This window comes from Trachypithecus francoisi, unplaced genomic scaffold (assembly GCF_009764315.1).
Source record: "Trachypithecus francoisi isolate TF-2019V2 unplaced genomic scaffold, Tfra_2.0 Lachesis_group20, whole genome shotgun sequence".
NCBI classification, from domain to species: domain Eukaryota; kingdom Metazoa; phylum Chordata; class Mammalia; order Primates; family Cercopithecidae; genus Trachypithecus; species Trachypithecus francoisi.
The window spans coordinates 56,637,626-56,649,280 of NW_022681466.1; positions in this window are offsets into that span (position 1 = coordinate 56,637,626).

Below are 11,655 nucleotides of genomic sequence, written 5' to 3' on the forward strand. Positions count from 1 at the left end.
TCTGCAGGTGGCCCCTCCGCTTCCCCTGGCATGGACCCCCTCCCTGTGCAGTACTTTTGCCCGCCACGCGCCCCTCCTCCGGGAAGCCCGTCCCCGCCCCTACGCAGGCCCTGCCTTGTCTCCCTGCGCCGGCCGGGCCACGGAGGTCGGTCCCGCGGGGCACGGGGCACTCACTGGCCGCGGGACGTGTGCACCAGCAGGGTGATGAGGGTGGAGGTGGCCGGGCAGATGCAGTTCAGCGCCAGCATGGCATACTTGCACTCCTCCTCACACACCACGTGGTCTGCGGGCAGGGGGGTAGGCCGGTCCACCTGCTGCCCTGCCGGCTCTCTCCTTCCCCACAGCATCTGCTCACTTCCTGAAGGTGCTGTGCAGACGCACCCTTGCCTGGTGCCCCCCAGGACCCCCCATGTGTCTGCTGTCCAGCTCCAGCATCACCAGCCCCAGAGTCTCTGGACCCCAACCCCCTCCTTGGTCTGAGCCTTGATGGACCTTCCATCATTCCTATGCTTCTCTCCCAGCTCAGTGAGGAGCTCCAGGGCTGGGCGGTCCCTGGCCCCTGTGCTCTGGGCACTCCATGTGGACCCTGACCCCGTCCCCCGTGCACCTGGCATGGGGCCTGACCCCTGTCCCCCGGGCACCCAGCATGGTCCCTGCCCATAGAAGTGCTCATCAGATGGTGCTCCTGTCCCCACCTGACCTCTGACCCTGCCTTCACTTGACCCCAGGGCCCCAGTGTAAGACTGTTCATCTGAAGAGGTCGGAACCTCTAGGTCCCTTCTCGGATGCGGTGAGGATGGGGGTCCGCTGTCCCCTCCAGCACCTCCTGGTGTGCTTGTGTGTGGAGCTCCAGGGCCGGTCCCTCCCGCTCCCCCAGATAGCTCACCCATGCGCGCACATGCGCCCTGCCCCAGACACACCGTCACCCGCGCGCACTTGCGCCCTGCCCCAGATGAGCCGGCACCCATGCGTGCATGCACACCTACCCCAGATGCACTGTCACCCGTGTGCGCACATAAATGCCAAATTTTAGTTTGTTATGATCTATTATGAACCATGAATGTATTTAGTATTTTGCAATAAACAAATATTTCTACCTTTTCCTCCTTTGAGCACCATCAATGAATTTTTAATGTTATGTATGAATTCGTTTTTGTATACTTTCCTTCTTTGTGTTTCAATGCCTGCCTCCTCCCTCCAGAAATCTGGAATTCTGATACATCCACAAACATCTTTGGAAATGTTACCTAAAGATTCAATCATCTTCAATTTTCATCAGTTTTCAATGGATCAAATATTTAGTCCATTTCGCTGTGTCTTAAAAATCTCAAATATTACACACACACACACACACACACACACACACCCCTCATGGAAAAACCGCATTTCATGTCTCACTGCTTGACTTTCCCTACATTGACAACAATGATTTATGACTATGAAATTCACAATATGCTGATAGAAGGGGACTATTTAAAGTGACTGACTTTCTGGGGGCTTTCAGAACTATCCCATAACGGTGACACCAGAATTTGTCAAAAATTTCATAGGCACTATGTGTGTTATTTTCTGTATCTGGCAAAATAATCACTACAGAGATTCACTGGAGAAGTATACAATGTAGGTGTCATTCTGCTCCTTAGCCCTTTGCTTTCCTGTGCAAAATTCAAGGTTTACATTGTTTCTGGTTCCACTGTGTTACTGTAAAAATACCCTTACGGTGTAACCACCTAGAGATACTGAGAAGCACCCATGCTACGTAGAAAAAGGATTTTTCAGATTCAGGTTTAGTAAATATGAAGTCAAGTACTGTTTCTCACAGATACACAAATTCCCACAGAAAACTCCTGGGTCTGTTCAAACTCCCCCTTTGTGGTTGAGAGTTAAGCCAGTCAATGAATGGTGGTTGGGAAGGTGGAAGACAGCAGAAACCCTAATGAAATGCTCAGAGAGATTTGATTCTTTCAAGCTTACATGGATCTGAAATAAATCATATTAGTATGCTTTTTTTCCTTTTACAGAGCAATTTAAGTTGAACTAAGCTGTAATCAATTGGTAAATTGATAATTTACTTCCATATATCTTTCAACAATTGTACTTTTTGTATCTTCCATAGATCGTGTATGTGTGTGTATGTGCGCATGTGTATGCTGTGCATACTTTTAAGAAAAATTTCAGTGGTGATAACATGCATTATTTCAATAAAGAGCTTTATGACTTAAGCTTGCAAAGTATAGCAGCTAATGAAGAGATGAAATTTAACATACTAAATTTTTTTAAATAACATTTTGTATACTTTCATATTCAATGTGGATTTATCCACATCTATGTAGAGCCTACTATAGATTTCAACTTACATAACCTTTATCTTGACAATGCACTACCATTATGCATTGCTTTGTACTGTAATACTATACTATATACATAACAAATTTGTCATTATTCAGGCATTCTTTATGCTGTACACAGATTCACTGCTTATACGGGCCCTGACATATATTAGCTGTATGAATGACCAGTCAAGCCTCTAAAGTCTGTTTCTCTGTACATAAAATAGGATTTATAATTTCTTCTTTATCGTAGTGCAGTATAAACAGAAAAATGTATGAAATGACAAATAATTACTAAGCACTAATTTGATTATGTATTTATTCTCCCACACTGTCCATACATTATCAATTTTACTAATTAGTCTTTTAACCTAGAGTTGGGGAAAAAAGAGAACCATATTATCTTTTCTCTTTGCCTTAATCGAATCAAAAAATGCATTTTGAAAATAAAAATATTACCTATATATTTTGTACAAAAGTTATTTCAAAAAGAAATAAATTCACTGAATCTAAATACTTCTCTTTACTGCTGCATTTGTTGATTTTTTAAACCCTAGTACAGGACTCTTTTTGAAGCGAGTAGAAGCTGAGATGATGCTGGCTTTTTCTGAAGAAATAAAAATGTCCTTACAAAAGGTTTAAAATAGAGGTTTAAATCCCCAGGATTACTTATTATTCAACTTCCTGGATAGGGATGTATACACTGTTGGCTTATGTCTTACAGTAGAATATCACAGGATTCTAAAAATATTGCATGTTTCCAAAGAAGGACACTGTTCTTTAAATCTACAAAAACAAACAAACAAACAAACAAACAAACAAAAAAAACCCCAGGAGACATCTTGAGCAGAGTTTTCTAAAGAAGAGCAATGCTTCAGTATTCTACCAGCAGAGACAGACCTAGAAGTAATTTGGAAACTACCAAGAAGGCAGCCTATGGCACTCAACACAGCCCCAGCCGCTACTACTTCAAGGCGTCATTCTATCCTTGCCATTCAGATCTTGCTGTTACTAACTGAACAGAAAGAAGGAGACACAGAAAATTCTGGTTTAAATCAACTATAACTATGCTTTCTATGTTTAAAATTATTACAATGTACTTTTACAATTTTAATAATATTTTCACAAAAAAATTGAACAAAGGCTTTCCTTTCCAAAATGTCTTTACCTTTATAATGAAACAAGCTGCCTAACTTTATAATGAAACAAATGTATCTATTTGTCATACATACATTTATATACATATACAATAGAAATATTGTATCTATTATGATAATAAGATGAACTATCTTTATCAATCAATTTGTTTAAGATAAGTTTCCCAGTCAGTATTAGCAACCTAAATTTCTATACCACAAGCATCTCTTATCTAGATACATTTCAATTCAACTTTTGTGGCAAGCCAGATAAAGAAAATCTCATGAGATCACAAAGAACAATGAACGTATGAAATAGGGCAGACAGTGTTTGGCCCCATGGGCACCATGGGGTTAATTAAGTTCCAAGTGGAACAGACTCCCTACATAAATCCACACCATCGGATTCCTGCAACGGAAAAGCCCTCATAGTGGTTAAACTGTCACAGTAGAGATGCTTCTAGAATGGGTAATGCTGTCAGAGCTGGAAGTCAGATCTGCAACAAATGTTGGGAAGGATGTCATCAGTCTTTTTTTTAAAAAATGCCAAAAGTTTTCCTTTTTGATCTTAAAATAGTTGGTGAACAGTTGGCCAACTACAGATTAATCCATCCATATCTCCAAATGCAACTTATTTTGTAGCTATTATTCCGAGGACTACCAATATCTATATATCTGAGTGTTATCTTCTGTAATTTCATGGATGATAATGCCTCTTTATGCTCACTCATTCAAGGCTAAGCTAGAACTATTACTGAAGGAGTTAGGCAGTGAACAACACCTGGGAAAAATAGTGAAGAATTTAAGTAATTCTTTGACGCTGAATCTATGAATTTTTGTCGCCATAGCCATGAATGTCAACTCCGAAATATAAAAATCTGAATCAAATATCCTTTCCAGATACCTGCTACAAATCACTTGCTAGCTACATGAACTTAGTACATACTTTGCAATTTTGTGTCAGTTTGCTTTTCCTATAAAATGTGGCTAAAAAAATACCTGTTGTATATCGTTTGACCCAGCAATCCCATTACTGGGTATATACTCAAAGGAATATAAATATTTCTATTATAAAAACACACGTATGTGCATGTTCATTGCAGCACTACTCACAATAAGAACATAAAATCAACCTAAATGCCCATCAATAATGATACACTGGATAAAGAGAATGTGGTACATATACACCATGGAATACTATGCAGTCATTAAAAAGAAGGAGGCCACCACTGTCACTGCCTCCTCAGCCCGCCAACCCCGCTGGCAGTATAGCCCCCAATAGCACCCCTAACCTGCCCTCTGCTGCCAGCCCTGTAGCCCCTGGATAGCATACCTAACACACCCTACAGCTGCAGGCAATGTAACCCCCAATACCCCCCTGCCCCCAGGCCCCGAGCTCACAGACAGTGTTAGCACCCGATGGTGCCCACAACCTGACCCACCCACAGGTGTTACTGCACTAGACAGCGCCCCAAATCCGCCCTCCCCCACCCTGCCATAAGCAGCGCAGCTCCTGATAGTGCACCCCCACTCACGGGCAGTGCAGCACCCGACGATGCCCCTGAACCACCCCTCACTGCCAACACTGTAGCTCCAGCTAACTCCACCCAACCCGCCCCCTGCCACGAGCAGTGCACCAGAAGATAGCGCCCTTAACCCATCCACTGCCACTGGCAGTACACGTTAGTGTACACGACCTGCCTCCCATGACCACCCCCGCCACCGTAGCCCCCACTCCACCACCAGCAATGCAACCCCAGAGAGTGCCCCCAACCAGACCAATGCCACAGGTAGGTAGCCTTGGGCAGTGAGCCCCAAAAGGACACCCAACCTTTGCCCAGGAGGACAGTGCAGCCCTGGATAACTCACCTATCCCGCCACATTTGTACCACTCTGGCCGAGCTTCAGTCTCTGATGTCACCACCCACCGCAGCGAGGCGACCCGCGGTGGCGCAGGCTCCAGCCTCCAGCATGCAGTGGTGCTTCTTCTCGTCTTCCAGCTTGGCAGGAGAAACTCCCACTGCCAGCTGCCCTCCTACTGCTCTGTCACCACCACCAACAGCAGCGAAACAGAGCCTCAGGCTCTGGACTCCAGGCTCTAGGCTCCAGGCTCCCGCCGGCGGCAAGTGACGGCCCCTTCCAGTTCTCTAAGCTGAGACGTAACTGCTCAGCAGGCTGACAAACAAGAGTCTGAAACGACCTGAGACCGCGTCAACATGCTTTATATACTGAGGTGCCGCACACGCGGATGCTGGAATACATGTTCTGATTGGATGAAAGAAAACCTCTACACCTACTATGATTGGACTTTATTTTCATGCTGTGATTGGTTGGCTTCAGACTTGTTCTCATCCAATGAAAACACGATAATAAAGTCCAATCCGAGTAAGCCTGGAGGTTTTTTCCCATCCAATCAGAACATGCAGTCAAAGAAGCTCCACGTGCATAACCTCAGTATATAAATGAGGCTGAAGTAGCGGAAGGGTTTTTCAGTTTCCGTATCTTCCGGTGAAGCTGGTCGGTTCCTGACTTAGAAAACGAGGAGAAGGGAGTCACACTACGGGGCGGCTCGCCTCGCTGCGGTTGGCGGTGGCTGGAGGCTTGAGTCGCCACACTACGGGGCGGCTCGCCTCGCTGCGGTTGGCGGTGGCGGTGACGGAGAGGCTGGAGCTACGGTAGGAGGAGGAAAATAGTTTCGGGATAGATAGACGGAGTGGGGCAAAGAGGGCGGTTAGTGACAAAGGGAAAAAGGGATAGCGAGGAGGAGGAGACATTGCAAAAAGACAGTGGGGAAAAATGTTTTTGGGTAGATGGAGGCGGAAAAACGGCGGGGAGCGCGAGGAGGAGGGAAGGTTTTGCAGAAAGACTATGGGTAAAAAGTTTATGGGTAGATGGGAGAGGAAAAAGAGATGGTGACGGGTGGAAAATGGGGGCGAGCAGTAGTGAGAGAAGATTTTGAGAAAAGATGGTGGGGAGAAAAGTTTTTGGGTTGATAAAGAAGCAAAAGAAGGTAGCAAATGGGAGAAGGAAAAAGAGGGTTGCCAGCCAGAGGAAGAGAAGGTTTAGTGAAGAGAGTGGCAGAAAAGAAAGATGGTGAAGAAAGAAAAGACGGTGAGTAAAAAGTGTTTGGGTAGATGGACGGGGGAAAGAGGTTGACGAGGAGGAGAAAAGAGGTGGCGAGAAGGAGCGGGGAAAGAAGGTTGGGGAAAAGACGGGAAAATTGTGGTAGATAGAGGGCAAAAAAGGGTGGCAAGCAGGATAGGGGAGAGCAGGGACAGAGTGAGAAGCGGGGAGAACTTCGTGAAAAGACAGTGGGGGAAATTTTGGGGGTAGATGGAGGGGGAAGAGAGGGAGGTGAGGAGGAGTGGGAAGAAGGCTTTGAGAAAAGACTGGGGAAATGTTTTTTGGGTAGTTGGAGAAGTGAAAGAGAATGGCAAGGAGGAGCCGGGGGAAGACGATGAGGAAAACAGTTTTTGGGTAGATAAAGGAGGAAAAGAGGGTGGTGAGCAGTAGGAGTGGGGAGAAGTCTTTGGGAAAAGACGGGGAAAATGTGTTTGCTTAGATGAAGGAGCAAAAGGGGGTGATGAGAGCGGGAGGGGGAAACAGAGGGTGGCCAGGGAGAAGGGGAAAATGCGGTGGGAAAAAACAGTGGTGAAAGTGTTGGGTAGATGGATGGGGAACAGCACGGTGAGCAGGAGAGTAGAGAAAGCTTTGCGACGGTCAGGAAAAAATGGTGGTGAAAAAGTTTGGGGGTAGTTGGGGGAAGAAAAAGGGTGGCGAGAGGGAGGGGGCCAACCAAATGCGGTCGGGAAAAGAAGGTGGGGAAATAATGGTGGGGGACGAAAGTTTTGGGTAGATTTTTAAAAATAAGATTATTTGTATTTTTGCTTTTGAGTAGTTTGAGTTCTTTGTGTATTTTGTGTATTTACCCCTTGCCTGAGGCATAGTTTGCAAATACTTCCATTCTCTGGTTTCTTCATTCCACTGATTGCTTCCTCTGCTTTGCAGAAACTTTTAGTTTAATGTAATGACGTTTCTGCTTTTGTTGCTTGTGCTTTTGATGTTTATTTGAAAACTCGTTGTCCTAACCAATTTCATGAAGCATTTATCCTATGTTTTCTTCTTTGGGTAGTTTCATAGTTTCGGGTCCTACATTTAAATCTTCATTTTGAGTAGATTTTTGTATATGGTAAGATAACAGCCTAGATGTATTTTTGTACATGTGGATATTGGGCTTTCCTAGCACAGTTTATTGAAGCTATTGTCCTTCCCCAATGTGTGTGCTTGGTGCCTTTGTTAAAAGTGAGTTGACCGTAAATGTCTGAGTTTATTTCTGATTTCTCTATTCCGTTTCACTTGTCTGTATCTGTCATTTGTCTCTTTCTCACCGCAACTCCTTTTATTGATAGTACCATGCTGTTTTGATAGTACCATGCTTACTATAGATTTGTAGTATATTTTGAATCAGGTAGTGTGATGCCTCCAACTTTTCTTTTTATTCCAGATTCTTTTGTCTATCTGAGGTATTTTGAATTTCCATGTGAATTTGAAGATTTTTTCCTATTTCAATGAAGACAGTGTTTTGTAATTGAACACAGATTGCATTGATTCTGTAGATCACATTGGGTGATATAGATATTTTAATATTATTCCAGTGCATGGACATGGATATCTTTCCATTTACTTGTGTTGTCTGCTTTAATACCTTTCATCTATGTTTTATAGTTTTCATTGTGGGATCTCTTGCCTTTTTGGGTAACTTTATCCCTAGATACCTTTTTTCCTAATGAAATAGCTTTCTTGAATTTTTTCTTAGACGTTTCACTACTGGTGCATGGGCGTGCTACTCATTTTTATATATTGATATTGTATCTTGGAACTTGACTAAATTTCTCATTTCTAGTAGGCTTTTTGTGGAATCTTTAGGGTACTCTCTATATATGTTCATGTCACATGGAAACCGACAATTTGACTCCCTTTTTCCTGATGTGGATGCCTTTTATCACATTCTCCTGTCTAATTGTTCTAGCTAGGACTTCCAGTACTATGATGAATAAAAGTGGTGTAAAAGTAGCCACACTTGTTCCAGAGCTTAGAGGAAGAGCTTTTAATTTTTCCCTATTGATGATGATGTTAGCTGTGGGTTTCTCATATATGGCTTTTATTGTGCTGAGATATGTTCTTTCTGTTACTCATGTTGAGTTTTTATGAAGGAATGTTGATTTTTATTTTTTTCAGCACAATGATTATATGGTTTTCGTTCTTGATCTGCTGAATGTGATGTCACACATTTATTTGTGTTTAGTGAATCGTCTTCATATTCCTGGGATGAAACCCACTTGCTCATGGCAGATTATCTGTTTATTGTGTTGTCAAATGCAATTTCCAGCTATTTTGTTGAGAATTTGTTGCACCTGTGTTTATCCTGGATATTGGCCTGTGGTTTTCTTTTTGTGTTGTGTCCCAGTCTGGTTTTTGTACCAGGGTCACGCTGTCCTCATAGAACAAGTTTCGAAGCCATCCTTCCTCTTCATTTTAGGGGGAATATTTTGAGTAAAATTGGTATTAGCTCTTTAAAAAATGTGTGGTAATTTAATGTAGCAGGAAAACCATGATTCTAGCGTTTTTCTTCGCCGGGAGGCTTTTTATGACCGCTTTAATTGCATTACTCATTATTGGTCTATTCAGGTTTTTTATTTTTATTTTTTATCATTCTATTTTGGGAATTCGTTATGTGTCTAGAAATTTATTCACTTCTTTTTTTTTTTTTTTTTTTTTTTTTTGAGACGGAGTCTCGCTCTGTCGCCCAGGCTGGAGTGCAGTGGCCGGATCTCAGCTCACTGCAAGCTCCGCCTCCGGGTTTTACGCCATTCTCTCGCCTCAGCCTCCCCAGTAGCTGGGACTACAGGCGCCCGCCATCTCGCCGGCTAATTTTTTGTATTTTTTTAGTAGAGACGGGGTTTCACCGTGTTAGCCAGGATGGTCTCGATCTCCTGACCTCGTGATCCGCCCGTCTCGGCCTCCCGAAGTGCTGGGATTACAGGCTTGAGCCACCGCGCCCGGCCGAAATTTATTCACTTCTAAATCTCACAGTCCTTCATATTTTTGCGTTATCAATTGCAATGTCTCCTTTTTTATCTACGATTTTGTTTTCTTCTTTGTATCTTTAGTTAAAGCTTGTCAGTTTTGAATTTATTTTTTCTAAAACACCCCGGCTCTTTGTTCCATTGACTTTTTGTGTTTTTTGTTTCTATTTTTAAAATTTTTTCTCTAATCTTTATGGTATTTCTTCTAATTCTAGCATTTGACTGTTCTTGTTTTGTTCATTACTGGAGGTCTACTGTCAGGATGGCTATTTGAGATCCTTCTATTTTTCTGATGCGGGCATTTATAGTTCTACACTTCTCTTAGTATTGTTTTTGCTGCATCCCACAGGATTTGTTGTGTTTCTATTCTCATGTTCAATAAATGTTTAATTTCCTTTTTTTTTCGTTTATTGGTTCATGAGCATGTATTTCAATTTCCATGTATTTGTGCAGTTTTTAAAGTTCCTCCTGTTACTGATTTCTACTACTACTACACTCAGGTCAGAAAAGACACTTGATATGAATTCAGTTTTTAAAAATGTGTTGGGACTTGTTTTTTTGGCATGACACAAAAACCGGGTGGCCCCTCTCCACCCGGTGATCTTAGGGAGCCCAGGACCCTCTGACCAGGGCACAGCGGGAGAGGCAAGGTCCTGCCTCCCTTGAGGGAGCGGCCTAACCTGTACCTGCTCATACTTAGTAATGATGATGTTGCCTTGCCGCTGGGCAGGCAGGGTATCCGGGTCCTCATCCATCTCTATCCTGCAAGACAAAGTCATCCAAAGGCTCTGCCGCACCCGAGATCTCCAGAGCACAGCCGAACCATACCCACTGCACTGCCAGACACACTCCAGTCTGGTGAGCCCCATTCCACCACCCCTCCCAGATGACAAGGGGCCAGACTAAGTGGCCCCACTCCTGACTGGGTCTCTGGAGTCCTTGCCTCCAACCACTGGTGGGTTCCTTCCTGAGGACTTGAGCACATGGGGACCTGGACAGAGAGGCCCATTGTCCCCGAACACCCCAGGGCGGACACACACCTGCCCCGGCAGGACAAACAATGTCCACTTGTTGAGGGTGAAGGGCCCACGATGGGCTGTTCTGGGCACCTGGAGGCAGGTGGAGTCAGGGACCGGATGTCTCTTAGGATCGTTCAGAAACCAGGAAGATACTCAGTTTTCTGTAGGAAGCAAGACATCTGGTGACTGCTTCATTCTGCCCCAATTCTCACTCACTCTGGTCAGTGAAGCCACTTCAGGAACAACACTAGCCAAGCAGTTTGGTTTGAGGAAAAGATGATCTATTGACTCCAGAGCAGCCTCTGTGCTCGTGGAGACCCCGTCTCAGGGGGAGGATGGCGGACACCACAATTCCTAGCTGTCAATACAGGAGGGGGCTTTGTTTTCCTGGGTCATCAAGAAAGAACAAGAGAACTCTGGGGCCATAGTCCTAGAGAACACCGGGGGGGGGACTGTCCCTGCCAGGAATACTCACGGCAAAGGGAGGATAAGGTCTCTAGAGAATCAGATAGAGAGAATGGGACGCTGCAGGAGGGCTCCAGTCCTCAAGCCCCTTTGACCAGGAGGGACGATCGTCACCCTCCAGGCAGCCCTCCAGGGCTCCTTCGTTTTCCACAACTGCCTGAGGGACTAATGACTACTGATGAGCAAAGACTCCCTGACAGGTCACAAAGGACAGGTAGCACAAGTTAGCATTAAGAACTGGCACCCTGGTGAGAGGTCCATGCTTTCTGTATACCAGAGCCTGGCATCAAAGAATAGAAAATTATCACCAAAACACAGCTCAGCAATGTGCAACAAAGCCCTTTCATATATATAATTTCACATAACCCTCACAGAAACTCTATGAAATCAATGTTGGAAATACTTTCTTAGGTTTTTGTTTTGTTTTGTTTTTGAGACATTGTCTTGCTTTGTCACCCAGGCTGTCACCCAGACTGGAGTGCAGTGGCACGATCTCGGCTCCTGACCTCAGGTGATCTGCCTCCCTTGGCCTCCCAAAGTTCTGGGATTACAGGCTTGAGTCACGGTGCTTGGCCCATTTTGCCTAATTTTAACTGTGCTTTTTATACGAAGTTCTTCC